The sequence below is a fragment of the Phyllostomus discolor genome, chromosome 3, assembly GCF_004126475.2.
Source record: "Phyllostomus discolor isolate MPI-MPIP mPhyDis1 chromosome 3, mPhyDis1.pri.v3, whole genome shotgun sequence".
Lineage (NCBI taxonomy): Eukaryota > Metazoa > Chordata > Mammalia > Chiroptera > Phyllostomidae > Phyllostomus > Phyllostomus discolor.
Window position 1 is genome coordinate 148,795,874 of NC_040905.2, and position 20,969 is coordinate 148,816,842.

Here is a 20,969-nt window from a genome sequence, read left to right on the forward strand (position 1 = left end):
TTAAGACCTATCTTGCCAAACTGACTTCACTTCATTCTAGTGCCTTCAAATAATCTAGAAACTTTCTTTGGCATTTCTCCTTCACTCTGCCCTTCACACCTGGAGTCAGTAATAGATGTATGTGTGTTACGGTTGTTTGGTGGTCTTCTGTTTTGTTTGTTTGATTCCGCCACTTGTGTTTTTGATGTCCTTGCTCTTATTGAGAGTATCTTGAAGATAGGGATTGAATACCCTATTCCTTTATAACTTTGCAGAGCCTGAAGTCAGATCTTGTACCTAATGGGCATCTAGTAATGTTATTAACTGGTTTTGTCTAATAAAATTCCCCAAGAGTCTTTTAGAGATTGTCTTGATTTATCATGCATTTTTAGCTATTTAATAAAAAGTACAAGTTGAATAATAATTAATTATTTCCAGCTTTCCTGTTGAAGGTGTAATAGTGTCAAAGGAGACAGGGACTTTTACTAATGTTACTGTGTAACAAGTCATAATATTTTTTTAATTTTAAAGTGATACCAAAATATATGTCCAACCTAACATTCTCAGCTCACTCCAAGTAACTCCTATATAAGGGCTCATATTTTTTATTTCAATAGAAATCCTAATCTCATAAACTTTCCCAGATAACATTCATGAAGGTGGTGTATTTCACCTGCTTCAGGATGCCTTAATCCATATTTTTTCACCTAAATAAATCTATTTACACTCACCTCCTACTATACATGAAGCTACTTAAATACTGTCCCAATTTTCATTTAAGTGTAAATAAATAAGGTCGTGTAAATAGCACATACAAAAAATATACCAGCAGTCGATAGGTAGTTTCTGGAATGTTTTCTCCTCTGGCAGGGATTGTATACACAGTGGGATTGAGGAATTTGGTAAAGTATCATAGAAAATAACCTTATATCAAGAAATGAAGGGAAAAGGTGTATGAAGTGAAGTTAAAGAAATGAGGTCTATTTATCAGAAAAAGAGCCAAAAACCTCATTAATTCAGTGACTATTTTCAGTTGTGTGAAGAATAATGGCCAATGTTTTCTCCATGAATATATGGAAAGGAAGACTTTAAAAAAAAGGAAATAAGCTTTAGATGGCAACAGTTAAGTTTAAGTAGGATGAAACTATACCCCAGATTAAGTCTGTTGTATGTTACAATGACTTATTTGAAGTACTGTAGAATTGTTTCACTAGGAAGTCATAAGAATGAGAAAGACACATAAGTGTCTGAAATGATGGGGACAAAATGACATTTTAAAGACCTTCCTATTTTAACAGTTGTTAAGATTCCTTTCCATTTGTTATTTAATTTCTTTATTAACTTCCATGATTTCATCAGATTTATATCTCATGATTAAAGCTTTCAAACCTTCATTGTGAAAGAAGACTTTGTTTGCTTATTTCATAAGAATACTTATTTTTGTCCCCTTTCCTTTGTGTTTTTATTCTTTTATTGCTATCAATCTAATCCACAAAAATCACTAGCTCCAAAATGAAAAGTAATTCCAGATTTGCACAAAAATTCCTCTAGCCAGTATCAACAGAGAGTCAGCATTTTAGAATATTGTTAATAGAAAAGGGTGACTGTCACTGAAATTTAGCCAAGATAATTTTGCTCTGGGTCTTCTTGAACACAAAGAATTGATGTTTTCTAAAGAATCAGGGACATGGAAATAAAGAACAAAATGATGGTAACCAGAGGAAAGGGGGGAAGAGAAGAGGGAAAGAAGAGAAAGGGTCACATCAAGGAACATGTATAAAACACCCATAGTTAAGGACAATGGGGTGAGGATCGTCTTTGGGAGCAGGGGTTGGATGGGGCAGGGGAGAGGAATGTGGGGAGGGGAATGGGGACAATTGTAACTGAACAACAATTTTAAAAGGATAAAAGAAGAACTAAAAAATAAAAAAGGGCAAAAAAAATTGACGTTTGATTTCAAAATAAACTAGGTGAATTGTATTTTAAAAGTGGGATTCTTAGAGTGCAAAGAATTTCTGAATTAGATGCTTGGATACTGTTTTCCAACTGTGTGTGTGTGTGTGTGGTGTGTGTGTGTTGTATGTTGTAAAGAATTTTTAATTCTCATCACATTGTTACAACAGTGACTTTTCTTAAATTTGTAAAAGAGAATAGTTACCATGAACTACACTCATAAGAAATTGGCATTCTTATAACTCAAAATTACACACTCCAGAGCAGAATTCTTGGGACTTAAATGGTCCTTTGTACTAAGCAGTATACTTTGGAAACTTAGAGAATCAAGTCAGGATAATGTTAACTTCAGGGAAATATGTGGTGCTGGTAGAATCTTTAAAAAGTATAATACACACACACATACACACAAGTTGTTTTGGAACTACAGAAAGGAAATTAAGGACATGAGTTTCTATTTGTGTTTGCTGTTCAGTTGAGTCAAGAACACATTGGATCCTCATGGCCTACACCAAGATGATTTGGTTTTATTTCATTTTTTATTTTTTATTGAATTTATTGGGTGACATTGGTTAATAAAATTATATAGGTTTCAGATATACAGTTCTACAATACATCACCTGTATATTGTATTATGTGTTCACCACCCCAAGTCAAGTATCCCTCCATCACCATTTATCCTTCATTGATCCTCTTCTATGTCTTTTACAATGAAAGTATTTTGTTTTTTTTTTTTAATACTTTCGATGTACAGTATCACTGTTCTTCAGACTCTGAAAAGTTTCATTCAGCTTTATGGAGAATTCTTAAGCACCATGGACAGCTTCCAGTTTCTTTATGCAGTTCTATAGTTTAGCACCATTTGGGAACCAGTCAGGACAAAATTAAGGGCTCATATGGTTTACAAGTTCACTGTGAAATTCCACCCTCACATATCCTCACAAGGCTGCCTTGGGTGAGCACTTTCATCTTCAAAGGGGCCCTTCCCACTTCATTGTTGAATAGTTTGTGTACTATCTTGTACAGGTCCTTTTACAGAATATGGTTAATTATTGTAGATTCTCATAAAGAGTCAAAGTAATGGTACAAAAGCCCTAAATCAGCCTCACTCAGTTTTGGTTGCCACACACAGAGGTTTTTAAGATATAATATAGCAAGGCAAGATGCTTGTATTGGTTCATCATGATACTAGTAACATAGCATCTATAGATTTATCTCAAGCCAGCTTCACCCACTTGTGTTACCTCCCTGGCCACTGTTAGAAAGTGTGGCAACCATATCATAGAGCTCCAAAAAGAGTTTGGAGGAACTTTAGAGTTGTGTCAAAGAAAGACTGAGACCCTGAAAGACAATGTGGTTTGCTTGAAGTTACACGATACTATATGCATGGTTTTGCTACACATAACTTCTAGGTATGATCACCTTTATTATATGCACTAACACAAACTGAAAGAAAGCATAATCTAGGAAGGAGGATAGCAACATGAGACAAAACATTCTGAGTCTTTGAGGTGGTTATATGAAGTTTGTTTAGGTTTGAAATGCATTTTGCTTCATCAGTGAACTTGATGATATTCTTATAAGAACTCAAGTTTGATCTTAATCAGAAATGAAATTTCCCATAAATACCTAAACTTCAATCCAGACTGCTTTCTGTCTTTCTCTACTCTGCTTCTCACCTTATGGACTCTTTTTCTTCTGCCATTAGTGGGGGATTACGTGCAAATCCTCAAGCAGTCCACTTTATTTCATTTATCAGCCTCAACTCTTACCCTGTACACCAAAAGTCTGGGAACCAGGATGATAAAAACATCTTGAAAGCATTGGGCATCATCTGAGATTATTGTAATAACTCAGAGGAAACAAAAATGATGTGAAATGGTGTAGGTTACATGTGAAATAGAATAAGAGTACCAAAGAAATTAGTACTGAGTAATGAATCCTCTACAAGCTTTTCAGATGTTAGCTGCATTTCCTCTCACACTGATTTGGTGACAGGAATGCTGTGATAGGTCTCTGGAGGAATAGTCAGACTCTCTGACCTGAAGCTCAGTGCTGGTCACCAAGGAAAAGAATGTCTTGTGACTGTGAGCACCAAGATAACAAACTATGTGCCTCAGAAAACCCCTTCAAGCAATATAATCTTAGTAGTACATGCCCAGAAGGGAAATTCATCAGGAACTTTGGCATTTTGAATAATATATGAAGTGAGGTGGAAAGGAGTTGGTGACACTCACTTTGAAGAAGACTTGGTTGCTTTCTGCCAATATTCCATTTGACAGTTTGTTGCAGATGGGTTTCTCATTCTCATACAGCTTGAAATGTGTCAAGGAAAATGTGTCCCACTTTCCTCCAATGAGCTCAAAAATTTCAAAAGTCAAGACACTGGTATAAATTCAGAGAGTCAGGAGGGAAATAAGTTGATACCACATTTTAAAGTTGCAGAAGTCAAAGAGGACTGAAAATGGGTCATATTTTAATGACCTAATAGAAAGTCATTTCCTCAGTGGGAGCTGGTGGCCCAAGCATTTGAACATGCATGAAATTCACCTCAGTTCTTGGCATTCAGTGCCTCTGACACAGTGACCATAAGCCCGGCTGGGCATAAAGGACACAGGTGCCAGTCTAAGTAACAGAGTGATGCTGTCATAGCATTGTCATCCAATTGTCATCATTGTCTTCATATATCCCAACCCAGTTAGCTCTTAACACATGTACACATTGTCTTTTTGTAACTACAATTTTGAGTAACATTTTCATATAGTTGAGCCATTGAAAAACTAATTGTTTGACCCTTTTAGAGAAAACCTTATCCAGTATAGAAGCTTCAAATTATATTAGTCATAGAAAAAGAAGAAAATCTGTAGAGAATAACTAAGAAAATAATTTAAAAGCTAGATAAAAAATTCAGAATCTCAAACATTATACTGGGCTCAGATCAAGTGAACAGGTATTGTATGGCTTTATTGTTCATTAGTTTAACTTTTAAATTTAGATGACTTTGTATAGACCAATATTTCTGTAATTCTAAAAAAAAACAAGTAGTGTTGTTGTTGTTGTTACAGTGTTCTTAGTGACCTTTGAGGTAAATATTTTTGCAGCATCTTTTTTACTGACAAATGCATTTCATCCTTATTCTTTGAAAATTAAGACTCCATATATATTGCATATGCCAATTCTTAGTTAATGAAATTATTAAGTTGACCCAACCATTTTATCCTACTATCATTTCCAAATAAACTGGAATGTACTGTGCTGTTTATGAGGCACCTTTCTCCCATGGGATCTAGTGTGGTCTCTTTCTGATCTAACATTCCTATTTTCTTTTCTGAAAACCTGAGAACCAGTGAGTCAGCACAGTATGTTCAATGTTCCATGGAAATATACTGCACAGCTTAGAGCCTTTTGGCCCATTTTCCAGGGTGCTATTCGTTACCTCTCCCATTCTCTCTATTCGTTACTTCTGATTTTGCCACTATATTTTGTCAAGTGATGTGACTGTACTTGGCATCTCAGGAGAGCCTCTCCCAGTCTTTGGCAAAGTGAACATCAGTAATTCATTGATTATCCAGAAGTCAGATGTCAGATTACAAACAACTTTGAGCTGGAAAATCTAGAATGGCAGCAAACCAGGTTGATGGGAGAGAGGGGAAGCATTGGGGACATATAATATGTCCCATAATATGTGCATTAAAGATTTTTTTGGCCTGGACTTTGAACAAACAAAAGTAATAATAGTATCTCGGGGTCCTAACCCTAACACCCTGAGACTTTACCCTTACCCTAACACCCAGTGTATCTGGCTTGTGTTTTCTTGCTTGTGTTTATGCTCAGCTTCACAAAACAACTCTTGTTCATAGGTCATCAAAATACACACACACACACACACACACACACACACATTCAATGTTACACATATTCTATTGTAAAAGAGAAGGAAGAATTGTGTGTTTTGAAAGATTTTAATCAGTGACAACATGGACAATGTGAAAGTAAAATTACTTAATTTTGAAAAGTTCTACTTAATGTTTTCACAAGTTGTTCTCTAAAGATTCTTGGGAGCTGAGGTATTATAGCCCATCATTTAATAGGTGGCTAGATACAGGTTTAATGACACTATTCTGACCATTCACAGAGATCTACCAGCAGTCAGGAGATATCTGTACCTCCTCTCCAGAATATCCAATTTTCTTGGTATTTTTAATTTCTCTTAAATACTTGCAGTTCTTTCAAAACAAAGTCAACATCTTAGAAATTATCTACTATGTCTTAAGGAATTAGGGAAGAATACAACACTTTTTCAGGGCAAAAAAAATTTTAATCTTATAGCTAAGTAAAGACTTCAATACATGAATAAATGTACTGGTGCTGGAGTTGGGGTAATAGTGAATTGATAGCCCTATACGGTAATGCTAATAAAAGCCTCTTAGAAACACATCTGCTTTGTGGAGGACAAATGCAGGTCTTTTTCAAGTGCTTTTCCAATTATGAGAATGTTTTTTGTCCAGTAGCAAGAAAATATCAATGTTTATAATGGTTGAGAACATTGTTTCTTGATGATATGAAATGACTACAATTTTAGGTCTCAAAAGTGCCTATTATTCATAAATGTGGCTGACAAATACATTTCAAATGTTTTACTTCTGAATTCAAAGCATTCTTTTAGTGGTGGTGAGTAAAAATGTGTCCATTATTAGAAAAATTTCTAAAAATTTGTCATTGTTATAGATAACCAATACAAATTTTAATTGCTAAATATGGTTGAAAACTTTCTGTTGTTGACATGTCTCCATCGCCCTCAAATGAGATTATTCTATCTCTCTTCAGCTTTCCAGTGGGTACCTTCTTCCTTCCTTCATTTATTTAGCAAATATTTATAAACCATCTGTCAACTATCTAGGTACTAGGTACCAGGGTTATAGCAATGAACAACAGGTAAAGACAGAAAAGAAACAAAGAACTGTCTGATATAATATTAACCAGTTTTAAATACTATGAGGACAAATAAACTGGGAAAGGGAACAGAGAAAGACAGGTGTCTGTTTTAGCCTGGGTTTTGAAAAATTCCCTAGAGATCGTTTTTCAGTACAGACCTAAATTAAGTGAGGAACTGATTGAATCATGCTAATATCTAGGGCAGTGATTCTTAAGTTAGGGGTGATTTTTCCTTTCAAGGGACTTTTAGCTAGTGGGTAGAGGCCACAGGTGCTGCTAAACATCCTACAATGCACAGGGCAGCCCCTGTAAGAAAGAATTGTACAGGTCAAAATGTTAATAGCACTGAGGTTAAGGAAACCTGATCTAGGGAAACAGAATTTCAGGCCAAGGTGGAACTAGAAACACAACAGGCTCTGAGATGGGAAGTTGCTTGGCACATTTGAGGAAGACCTTGTGACTGGAGCACAGTGGCAGGGATACTTAACCAGGAAAAGAACTTAAAGAATAGCTTAGGGCCAGGTCTCGTGGGATAAGAGTCAGGACCTCTACTTCTCTATCCTTCACCGCTGCCTCCCATTCCACCACTCTCCTATTCCACAACTCTCCTAGGACAGCTAGCTGGCTTTCCCAGCAGATGTCCAGAGAAACTGACTCTGAGTTTTTATAGGAGAAAAGTATTTCACATACTTGTTCACCTAAAAAGTATGTTCTCTACACCCATCTTGCCCACTGGTGTAAATGGGGGATCTAGGAATTGGCTCTCCAAAGATCAGGAAGATGACTTCACTAACCTTCTAAAATGGAGCTCTTCTAAAGGCTAGTCACTAATCTTGTGTAGCTATTTGAATTTAAATTAATGGAAATGAAATAAATTTAAAAATTCCCTTCTTCAGATGTGCTAGCCACATTTCAAGTTCTCAGTAGCCACCTGCCAGCCATTTGGAAAAGCTCTGATATGGAGCATTTTCATCATTGTTTTATTTGAAAATACTGTTGTCAAATAATTAATTATCTAAGGAAACTTGGAATTGAGCAGTTATTTCCTTTTGTGAGAGATAAGGAAAGTAGAAGCAAGAAAGATCACCTGACATGTCCCATGTAACTGGATCAGTTTTTGCCCCATAAGAAAAAAAAAAACACTTTAAAACTTAGTAGCTCAAAACAGAAATCACTTAGCTTGCATTTCTGTGGGTCATCAGTTGGGTTGGACTCAGCATGGCAGTGCTTCTGGTTTCAGCTGGGTTAACACATGTGACTGCTGGGTCAACTGCTAAGTTAGTTGTGTGTAGTTGGCCTAGGATAGCCTCACCGTTGATGACTTGTTCTGTATTCTTATGTCTGTTATTTCTAGAAGACTACTCAGGGCTAGCTCACATTGTGGTGGTGTCAGGGATCACAAGAACAGGAGCCAAAGCCCAGGTTTGGGACACCCACACCATTTATAATTCATTGCACTGGTGAAAGAAAGTCATACCACAAGTCTACATTCAGAGGGTAGAGAAATTGACTCTTGTTGGGAGGAGCTGCAAACAACTGTGACCATTCCTAAATTTACTACCATCCCACAGCTAATAAAGTTGAAAGTTGGACCTCAAACTCAAGTCTGGTAAGTCTAGTAGTGTTACTCTAAATTTCTCAAGCATTTTTTCTGTCCTCTTTTTCTGATGCCTTTGAGGCCCCTTTCATAAAAACTCAAGTGTTTGATTTTCAGGTCATTTAGAATTTTTAAAAACCAAAATGGAAAGCTTGGATTTTAACAAATGGTGTACACATTCAAATGAGTTGAATGGTGTATTCAACTCATTCTCTCATATTATCCTTCCCAGGAAAATGACAGATACTTTTATGTAAACAATTAAAGAACAAACTGTGTTTTATAAAATATATAGAAAGAATTTTGAGAAAATATTTCAAAACTTTGATGCAGATGATAACTCCCAAAAATGATTATATAAAGCACAAGCTTAATTTTGGAAATGGAGACACTATGAAAGAAATAAGGCTAAGAAGTTGGAGCACAGGGGAGTCTCAGAATAGGGACAGAATATAAACTTATGGTCAGTGATTCTATAGCAGGTAGAAAAAGACTGTAAAAGGTTATGGTCCCAGGTAAACAACACAGGTGTTAAGTAGAGTCATTCAGCATGGCTTCAGTTGATGTTTTCTTGTGCTATTAATCTCTTTAAAATTATACCTAAATTTTTGCTATGAAAATTTGAATAGCCTTTCTTAAAAATAGATTGGCAGAATACATTAAAGGACTTAAATGTTGTTACAATTTTCTCAGAATTTCAATTTCAATAAATTTATCTAAACAAATGCTCAGATATACAGTCTGCAAGAAATGACCATGAATATTAATTGCAATGATGGTTATTACTGTAAAAAGAATGGATAACAATCTAATTGAGCAATAATAACTCAATCAGTAAGTCAATGATGCTAATCATTAAATTTAAAGTTTTTATCTCCCAGTGATTGATTTTTTTCATTATACCTTATTAATTATGCTATTACAGTTGTTCTAATTTTCCTCCTTTGCCTCCATCCACCTAGCAACCCCCTCTCCCTCAGGCAATCCCCATACCATTGATCATGTCCATGGGTCATGTATATAAGTCTTTTGGCTACTCCATTTCTTATACTGTACTTTACTTCCTCATGGCTATTTTGTAACTACCTGTTTGTACTTCTTTTTTTTAAGATTTTATTTATTTATTTTTAGAGATGGAAGGGAGGGAGAAAGAGAGAGAGAGAAACATCAATGTGCGGTTGCTGGGGGTTATGGCCTGCAACCCAGGCATGTACCCTGGCTGGGAATCAAACCTGTGACACTTCGGTTCGCAGCCCACACTCAATCCACTGAGCTACGCCAGCCAATGCTTGTTTGTACTTCTTAATCCTTTCACTTCTTCACCCATTCCCCCAAATCATCCTCCCATCTGGCAACCATCAAAATGCTCTCCATATTCATGCTTCTGTCTCCGTTCTTCTTGTTTGCTTAGTTTTTTAGATTCAGTTCTTGCAGATATGTATTTTTTTGCCATTTTATTATTCATAGTTTTGATCTTCTTTTCCTTAAATAAGTCCCTTTAACATTTCATGTAATAATGATTTGGTAATGATGAATTCCTTTAGTTTTTTCTTGTCTGGGAAGCTCTTTATCTGCCCTTCAATTCTAAATGATAGCTTTCCTGGGTAGAGTAACTTGGTTGTAAGTCCTTGCTTTTCATCACTTTATTCTTGACCAACCCCTTCTAGCCAGCAAAGTTTCCTTTGAGAAATCAGCTGACAGCCTTATGGGAACTCCTGTAATTAACTAACTGCTTTTATCTTGCTGCTTTTAAGATTCTCTTTTTAACTTTAAACTTTTGCATTTTAATTATGTTGTGTCTTGGAATGGGCCTCTTTACATCCATCTTGTTTGGGACTCTCTGTCCTTCCTGGACTTGCATATCTATTTCCTTCACCAAATTAGGGACCTTTTCTTTCATTATTTTTCAAATAGATTTTCAATTTCTTGCTCTTTCTCTTTTCCTTCTGATACCCCTATAGTGTGAATGTTGTAATGTTTTAAGTTGTCTCACAGGCTGCTTATACTATTCTTTTTTGGCTTATTTTTTCTTCTTATTGTTCTATTTGGTTGTTTTTTCCTTCCTCATGTTCCAAATCATTGATTTGATTCTTAGCTTTATCTACTCTACAGTTGTTTCCCCACAAATTGTTATTTATTTCAATTAGTGTATCCTTCAGTGCTGACTAGCTCTTTTTTATGCTGCTGAGGTCCTCATGAAATTCTTTGAGTATCTTTATAACCTGTGTTTTGAACTCTGCTTCTGATAGATTGCTCATCTCCATTTTGTTTAGCTCTTTTTCTGGATTTTTTATCTGTTCTTTCATCTGGGTGGGTAATGTTTCTTTTTATTTGTCTCCTCATTTTGGCAGCCTTCCTGTGTTTGTTTCTATGTATTAGGTAGAGCTGCTATAACTCTGTCTTGGTAGCATGGCCTGTTATAGTAGGTGTTCTGTAGAATCCAATGGCACAGCCTTCCCTGTCACCTAAGCTGAGTATTCTAAGTGTGTCCATCATGTGGGCTGTGTATACCCTCCTATTGTAGTTGGGCCTCAGTTGTTATTAGCAGGTCAATGGGAGAGATTTACCCAGGCCCATCAGCTGCAAGGATTTGCTGTGACCACTGTCCACCAATCTCTGCCCTCTGTGGAGGATCAGCTGTCCAGGGGCAGGGTGGTAGTGCTGCAACATGGTCCACTGAGTGTGCAGGCCCTGGAGTTTCCCAGCTTGTGCTGCCAAGGTCAGCCCCCACCTGTATTTTGCCTGGGGCTACTCTGCCTGAGGTAAAAAGCTATCTGAGATGGCTGCTACTTGTGCTGGGCTTGGAGATACTCAGGTGAATCCAAGCTGTGAATCTAGGCTGGCTGCTGCTATTGCCATGCCTGGGGCCACTTAGTAAGAGGTTTAGAGACTGTGAGCTGGCTGAGGCTGGCTATTGCTAGTTTGAAAAGATTTAGTTTGTAAAGTCTGAGCCAGGGCCAGTCATTAATAAGGAAAAGCCACTGTTAACAGCAGTAAGTGGGGTGGGACAGAGCCTCAGAAGGTATCCAGGATGCGTAAACAGTGTTATCCATGTTGATCAAGTCTCAGATATGACACCAGCTTGCAGGCTTTGTGGTTTTGTGGTGGGGAGTGTTCAGAAAAGGCACAATGGTCTCTTCCTGCCTTTGTGTCTGGGAGAAAGCTGTCTCCCAGATTTCACCTTGATGCTAGGAGCTTCAGTTCCTCCCTGTATGCCACTGGTACCTTTCCAGCTTCTCCCCTGGTGCTGGAGACCAGAGGGAATGACTCTGTGTACATCCATGTGTGGGTTCCTTAAGGGGAGCTGCTTGGGAATTCAGAAGTTTCTTCTACTGTGCTCACTTCGGTGGCACATATACTAAAATTGGAAGGATACAGAGAAGATTAGCATGGCCCCTGAGAAAGGATGACACGCAAATTCATGAAGTGTTCCATATTTTTAAGGCTAACAGCTGACTTCTCAATGGAAATACTCCAAGCCAGAAGAGAATGGCAAGAAATAATCCAAATAATGAGAACCAGAGGCCTGCAACCACGACTACTTTACCCAGCAAGGCTCTCAATCAAGATAGAAGGCCAAATAAGAAGCTTCTCAGACAAAAGAAGTCTAAAAGAATACACTTCCACTAAACCAGCTCTGCAAGAGATGCTAAAGGGACTGCTTTAAGAAAAGAAAGGAAAAGAGAGAGTGAGAGAGGAACACACGTACATAAAAGGCAATGAATAAGTACCTATCAATAATAACCTTAAACATAAATGGATTAAATGCTCCAATCAAAAGACATAGAATAGCTGATTGGATAAGAAAACATGACCCACACATATGCTGCCTACAAGGGACCCACTTCAGGATAAAAGATCTGCACAGGCTGAAAGTGAAGGGCTGAAAACAATTTTTCCAAGCAAATGGACAAGAAAAAAAAGCCAGGGTAGCAATACTCATATCTGACAAAATAGACTTCCAAAACAGGACCATAAAGAGACCCAGAAGGTCATTTCATAATACTCAAGGGAAGAATCCACCAAGAAGACATAAACATTGTAAATATATATGCACCCAATATAGGAGCACCCAAATACATAAAGAAAATCTTAGAGGACTTCAAGAAAGAAATGGACAGCAACACAATTATAGTGGGGGATTTTAACACCCCACTGTCAAAAATGGACAGATCTTCCAAACAAAATATCAACCAAGATATTGTGGCATTGAACAATACCCTAGATGAAATGGGCTTTACTGATATATACAGAGCCCTCCATCCCAAAGGAGCTAAATACATATTTTTTTCAAATGTACATGGAACATTTTCAAAGACTGACCACATGATAGGACACAAAACAGGCCTCAACAATTTCAAAAAAATTGAAATCATACCAAGCATTTTCTTGGATCACAAGGGACTGAAACTAGAAACCAAACCCAAGGAAAAAAACCCAAAACACTCAAAATCATGGAGGTTAAATAGCATGCTATTAAACAATGAATGGGTCAAGAATGATATTAGGGAAGAAATCAAAAGGTTTCTGGAAACAAATGAAAACGAACTCACAACAACCCAAAACTTATGGGACACAGCCAAGGCAGTCCTGAGAGGGAAGTTCATAGCAATACAGGCCCACCTAAAAAAGTTAGAAACATTTCAAACAAACAACCTAACCCTATGTCTACAAGAACTCGAGGAACAACAACAAAGACAGCCCAGAGCAAGCAGAAGGAAGGAAATAACCAAGATCAGAGCAGAATTAAATGACTGAGAGACTAAAAGCACAATTCTAAGGATCAATGAATCCAAGAGATGGTTCTTTCAAAAGATAAACAAAATCAACAAGCCTTTAAGCAGATTCATCAAGAAAAAAAAGAGAGAAAACCCAAATAAACACCATCAGAATGAAAGAGAAGAGATTACAACAGATACCACAGAAATACAAAGCATTGTAAGAAATTACTATGAAGAACTGTATGCCAAGAAATTTGAAAACCTAGATGAAATGGACAAATTTCTAGAAAAATATAATCTTCCAAAACTCAATAAAAAGAAGCAGAAAGCCTGAACAAACCAATAACAGCAAAAGAAATTGAAGCAATAATCAAAAAACTCCCAACACACAAAAGCCCGGGACCAGATGGTTTCACAGGAGAATTCTACAAAGCATTTAAGGAAGAGCTAACCCCTATCCTTCACAGACTATTTCAAAAAATCCAAAAAGATGGAAGACTCCCAAACTCTTTTTATGAGGCCAACATCATCCTAATTCCAAAACCAGATAAAGACACAACAAAGAAAGAAAACTTCAGGCCAATATCGCTGATGAACATTGACGCTAAAATCCTCAACAAGATACTGGCAAACCGCATCCAACAATACATTAAAAAGATCATACACCATGACCAAGTGGGATTCATTCCAGGGATGCAAGAATGGTACAATATTCGCAAATCAGTAAATGTAATACATCACATAAACAAAAGCAAAGACAAAAACCACATGATCATATCAATAGATGCAGAAAAAGCATTTGATAAGGTACAGCACCCATTCATGATAAAAACACTCAGCAAAGTGGGAATAGAGGGAGCATTCCTCAACATAATAGATGCCATATATGAGAGACCTACAGCCAACATCATACTCAATGGGCAAAAACTAAAATCTTTTCCACTAAGATCAGGAACAAGACAAGGCTGTCCACTTTCACCACTTCTATTCAATATAGTACTGGAAGTTTTAGCCACAGCAATCAGACAAGAAAAAGAAATAAAAGGAATCCAAATTGGTAAGGAGGAAACAAAACTGTCACTGTTTGCAGATGACATGATAGTGTACATAGAAAATCCTATAGACTCCACCAAAAAACTGCTTGACCAAATAAATGAATTTGGCAAAAGAGTGGGATACAAAGTCAATATCTAGAAATCAAAGGCATTTCTGTACACCAACAATGAAACACCAGAAGCAGAAATCAAGAAAAAAATCCCATTTGAAATAGCAAAAAGAAAAATAAAATACCCAGGAATAAACCTAACCAAAGAGATAAAAGACTTGTATTCAGAAAACTGCATAACACTGAGGAGAGAAATCAAGGAAGACACAAACAAATCGAAACATATACCGTGTTCATGGATTGGAAGAATTAATATCATCAAAATGTCCATACTACCAAAAGCAATTTACACATTCAATGCAATACCTACTAAAGTACCAATGGCATATTTCACAGACATAGAACAAACACTTCAAAAATTTATATGGAACCATAAACAACCCCAAATAGCTGCTGCAATAGCTGCTGCAATTTGAGAAAGAAGAGTAAAGTAGGGGGGATCACAATACCTGACACTAAACTATACTACAAGGCCACTGTAATCAAAACAGCCTGGTACTGGCATAAAAACAGGCACATGGACCAATGGAACAGAACAGAGAGCCCAGAAATAAACCCAAGCCTCTACGGTCAATTAATATTTGACAAAGGAAGCAGCAACATAAAATGGAATAAAAATGGCCTCTTCAACAAATGTTGTTGGGAGAACTGGACAGCTACGTGCAAAAAAATGAAACTCGAGCACCAACTTACACCTTATACAAAAATAAATTCAAGGTGGATGAAAGACTTAAATATACACTGTGACACCATTAAAGTCCTAGAAGAGAACGTAGGCAGGAAAATCTCAGATATTTCATGCAGAAACTTTTTTACTAACATGTCTCCTAGAGCAAGGGACATAAAGGAAAGAATAAACAAATGGGACCTCATCAAAATAAAAAGCTTTTGCACAGCTAAAGAAAACAGTATCAAAATAAAAAGAGAACCAACTGTATGGGAAAACATATTTGCCAATGATACCTCAGACAAGGGTTTAACCTCCAAAATATATAAAGAACTTACACGACTCCACTCTAAGAAGACAAGTAACCCAATTAAAAAATGGGCAAAGGACTTGAACAGACACTTCTCCAAGGAGGACATACAGAAAATCCAAACACACATGAAACGATGTTCAATATTGCTAGCTATCAGAGAGATGCAGATTAAAACCACAATGAGATACCACTTCACACCAGTCAGAATGGCCATCATAAACAAATCAACAAACAAGTGTTGGAGAGGTTGTGGAGAAAAGGGGTCCCTAGTGCACTGTTGGTGGGACTGCAGACTGGTACAACCACTATGGAAAGCAGTATGGAACTTCCTCAGAAAACTAAAAATGGATCTGCCTTTTGACCCTGCAATTCCACTGCTGTGACTATATCCTAAGAACACTGAAACACCAATACAAAAGAACCTTTGCACCCCAATGTTCATAGCAGCACAATTTACAATAGCTAGGTGCTGGAAGCAACCTAGATGCCCATCAGTAAATGAATGGATCAAAAAACTATGGTACATTTACACAATGGAATTCTATGCAGCAGAAAGAAAGAAGGAGCTCATACCCTTTGCAACAGCATGGATGGAGCTGGAAAGCATTATGCTAAGCGAAACAAACCAGGCAGTGAAAGACAAATACCATATGATCTCACCTTTAACAGGAACCTAAACAACAAAACAAAGAAACAAGCAAAATATAACCAAAGACACTGAAATAAGGGACAGACTGACAGTGACCAGAGGGGAGAGAAGAGGGAATTTCAGGGGGGAATGGGTAGGGTTTACAGGAACAAGTTTGGAGGACACATGGACAAAAACTAGGGGTGGGAGGTAATGGGGAGCAAGTGGGGAGGGTTGGGTGGGTGGGCTGGAATGGGAGTAAGTGGGAGAAAACTGGACTTGAACAATGATTAAAATAAAATTTAAAAAAAAAAAGAAGTTTCTTCTACTTACTCAATCCCCACTGGGTTTTGCAGCCAGGAGTTATGAGGACTTATCTTCCTATCATTGAAACCCTGGGCTGGGGAGCCTGGTGTGGGGCTGGGACTCCTCACTCCTGAGATATCTCTATGGAATTTTTATCCACCACGTGGATGTGGGACCATCCATTCCACATATCCACCCCTCCTACCAGTCTGGATAGATGGGGTTTCTTTAATTCCATACTTATCAGACTTCCATTCAACTTGATTTTTGATGGTTCTGAGTGATGGTTCTATAATTCAGTTGTAATTTTGATGTGGTTGTGCAAGGAGGTAAACGGTGTTTCCCTATGCCACCATCTTCTCACATCTCGAACAAATAAAGTGTTTTTATAAACAGCGTAATCTTTAGGCTATAAGCTTAGTGGGATAAAATGATCAAATCTGTATATATATTTTAATTTTGTTTTTAAATAACAATTTTTATATTTTCTACAATAAAACATTAATTATTTTTACAATCAGAAAAAAGGTTTTAAAATTTGTTTTACAGATCATCAAATATTTGAAAACCATTTACTTCTGACGAAGGTTAGATTCAAATGTTGTTGCTTTTAGAAAAAAAAGGCAAAAAAAATTGCAGTGGTATAAATACATCCAAAGTAATTCATGAATTTATCTAATTCCTTCCCAATGCAGCCTTTAAGGATGTTAAATTGATGGGATGTTTATTTACTAACTATAATTCTAAATAACTTTTAAAAAGCAAACAAAATCTTGAATCAAACTTTTTCAGAAACTTCAGGGAGAGGTCTCAGTTTTTAATGGGGGTTTCACGTATTTCAGTTATGAGTATTCTTAGTCTTCTTAGATTTACCTGCTATGAATCCTATGTTTTTACATTCAGATTTTTGATTTTCATTGTAACTCTTTCTTACTTAAAAAAACTCTATATGTTGAAAAATTCAAACAGTACAAAAATGGTCACAGTGAAAAATAAATCTCCTTATCGCAGATCTTCAGTCCCCCAATGTGCTTTCCCATGAGTACACTGTCAGATGTAATCTTCCGTCAATAGTCTATGACATGACTGTACAAGTATTTTTAAATGTATAGACTCCCACTCCTTTTTTCACCAATAAAACCATATCATACACTCTGTTCTCCACCTTTTTTCCCTGAACTTTATTTATCTGAAAGATGATTTCATATTAACACTTAGAGATTGCTGAGTCTTCCCAAGAACCATATGGAATCTTCATCTTCAATCTTGAGTTTTAACTGCCCTCAGTCTCCTGGATGGTTTTCTAATTTGCTCTTTTCCTGACCTTATCCAGACTCTTCATGCTAAGGCTTGTCATAACTGCGCAGAAGGATAGATTCCCTGGTGTTGTTCAGGAGCACGATGAAGTCTCCTTTACTATCACCTGGGCCCTCCAGGTGGTGAATAGGTGACAGCCAGATTCATGCTTAATTAGCTAGCCTGTTTATGAATTATTTAGAGGATTAGTCCATGTGGGATCCTAAAGTTCTTTCAGGGGTGGAAACTTGATTTTGGAGCTTCTGGTTCTGAGTCCAGTTGGCACTTTTTCTCCTCACTGTGTAATTTTCCACTTGCCCACACTGCAGCTTCTGTTTTGCTTTCCTGCCCACACACCAGAGATCTTGTTCTAAGCTCTCAGTATTACTCAGGGACTCTGTTTTCTAACTTTAAAAGCAAATTTGAAGGACAAAATATCTCCAGAATCACAGATATAGTTTTCGTATTTCTACTTAACACACTATATGTTATGTGCTTTGGTTTCTTTAGTTAGATGCCATCCTTAAATCCCAGGCATTACCCTTATATTGTGCAGGCAACAGCTCTGATTTACAACAATGAAAACTCAGATACAAACTGGGCTCTGCAGTCAGAAGAGTTTACCCTTACTCATAAATTTGCTGAGATCTGAGTAGTAGATGACTTTAAAATCTTCTTTACGAGCTTAAGACAGTAGCTCTCAAATTTTGTGGTCTCATGTCGCCTTTACACTCTTAAAAATTATTGAACTTTTATTTATGTGGGCTATATTTTTCTATATCTACCATATTCTAAATTAAATGTGAGAAAAAATTAAAGCCCAAGAAAAATGCCTGCACATAGAACATTTGCCATCAGAGCAGTTGCATCATCACAAACATGTAGTCTCTGGAAAACGCCACGATATGCTCTGAGGGAATAAGAGCAGAAAGGGCAAACACTGTCTTAGTATTATTGTGAGAATAATTTTAACCTCACAGACCTCCTCCATGGAAATGCAGTGACCCTCAAGATTCCCTAGACTTCACTTTGAGAACTGCTAGCCTATTGTATAAATTTGAAGCAATTGCTTTTTAAGGAAAGCCAAGTATTTTATGTCCAGAAATATTTTTTTCCATTGCCACTGAGTGAATCATCCCTTGGTCTGAAGTGACCTTAGATCTCCATGGGGAGGACAGGAAGGAAATAAGCATTTATTAAGTATATTCTCACTGCTTCTTCCATCATCCCCCACTCTCAGTTAATCACCAATCAGTCATCCCCTTCCGCTGACATTGGCCTCATTCAAACCAGGGTATCTCTTATCTGCATTAATGCAGGCTCCCCCCCCCCACCACCCCCAGTTGATTTCCAGTCCTCCGGTCTTACCTCCATTCCTTCCTCCACACTGTAGCCAGAACATTCTTCCTAAAATCCCAAACAGACCACATCTGAGTCTGACAATTCACAATGCCCTTTGGATAAGTTAGACTTCCTCTCCAAGGCTTTCAGGGCCCATTCATGACTGGGCTCTGCCGACCCCTCCAGTGTCACTTCTGTTCTTTCCACTGTCCCTACCCTCTAGCCCAAATTCATATCTCACTATTTTAGTTTGCCAACCACCTGACTATCCATGCTCTTTAAATGAGGTATTCCCACTATCTGAAACCTTATTACACGAGTTAAATCCCTGTGGGCCATTTTCTTCCAATTCAGCCTGTTGGTTCATGTTTACTTTTTCCCAGGAAGAACTCAGTAAAACCATAAATTGAATTAAAAATATGTTTTATTGCTTTTATTTTTAAAGAGTCATGTTCATAGCAGAAAATACAGATAAGCAAACACAAAAGAAAGTTTAAATATTTTAATTCCACACTGTGGGGATTTTGGTGTATGTTATCTGTCTTGCTGTTTTGTTCTCTCTCTCTCTCTCTCTCTCTCATTCTTTCATATGTATAAACTTATACATATTTTTAAAAATTTACCAATGTAATATCATACAGAACTAATTTTTGTGAAATCAGCCTGTTTAATTGCCATTTAATTGCAAATATCTTTCCAGGCCACTAATCATCTACATTGGTGCTTCTCCAACTTTAATGCACTGTAAATCACTGGGGAAACTTGTAGAAATGCAGAATCTCAGACCTGGCTCAAGTCCTACTGAATCAGAAACTGTGTTTTATTAAACTGATAAAAACAGATACTACACACATGACCTCACTTATAACTGGAATCTAATGAACAGAATAAACTAATGAGAAGAATAGAACCAGAGACATAGAAACATGGAACAGACTGATAGTTGTAGGAGGGGAGGAGGGAGAGGGGGAATGGAGAAAGAGCATATATGAATGACTCATGGACACAGACAACAGAGAGTGGATTGAATGTGTCAGAGAGGGATGGGCTGGGTGGAGGGAGGCAAAAGCAGGGAAAAATTGGGACAACTGTAATAGAACAAACAATAAAAAAAGAGAAATAGAAAATACCTGACATGTTAACAAGTTTCAGGTGAAGGTGATAATGTTGGTCCGAGGACCACATTGCAGTAGCTGAGGCTGATGTATATGCTTTCACTGGCTGTGTCCCCAGTGTCAATGCATCAATGTTTATGTAACCAAGCCCCCTGTTGTTACACAGCAGTGTTATTCCCAATTTCCCTGTAAGCTTGAGGCATATCTGAATAAATATTAGTACACATCCATCATTCCTTCCTTGGGGGGAAAAACCTATAAATAGTAAAGATCATACATCTTCTTAAGGGAAATAATTTACTTTTAAAGAGTCCAAAACAGTAGTTAATTCCACCTCAGAAAACATAAGAATAAAATGTAGTGGTGGCATTTCCTGTCATGTCTGCATTTTCCTTATCTGCAGTGAACCAAGGCAGAGCTTTCTTTGTTATCTTTGGTAATTGTGATCAGTGTTGTTACTATTTGAAATGCCCTCCCTCTGTTTTCTCTTCAATTCAACTAATTTTATCCACCATTAATAAGCAGTTTCCACCTCACTCCAAAAAGCCTTCCATAATGTCCAACTTATAGTGACCTTTCTTGTTATTTTCACTGTTATTCTCTGGGCCAAATATCTCAAAGCATATATATGTATTTACTTTATCTTGATGCCATTTAAATGTATCACTTGGCATCTGTCCTCTCTGTGACTGGATTGTGAACTGCTTGAGGGACTGGGTCTTCCTCGCACTTCATCCAGAGCCTCTGCAACACCTCTCGTGAGAATTTATGCCAGAAAGAGTTTTGGTGTGGTAGAAAGAACAGACGACTTGGAATAATACCTGTGTGTGAAGCCCAGGTCTGTCATTTACCATCTGTGTAATCAGAGAGCAGGCCATGTAACCTCTTTGAGCCCTAGTCTTGTCATCTGTAAAATGGGAGTATCTGTGGTGCTTACCTACCAAATCACTTAA

General features: G+C 37.3%; 1 protein-coding gene and 1 non-coding gene across 3 annotated transcripts in view; both read left to right on the top strand.

Annotated features, from left to right (window-relative positions):
• The window catches only part of SLC24A2 (solute carrier family 24 member 2), a 260,455-nt gene that overhangs the window by 64,753 nt on the left and 174,733 nt on the right, over nt 1–20,969 (top strand). The window lies entirely within an intron of this gene.
• On the top strand, nt 11,799–11,905 carry LOC114513737. The gene has a single exon (XR_003685862.1). It is a non-coding gene; the product is annotated as a U6 spliceosomal RNA (small nuclear RNA).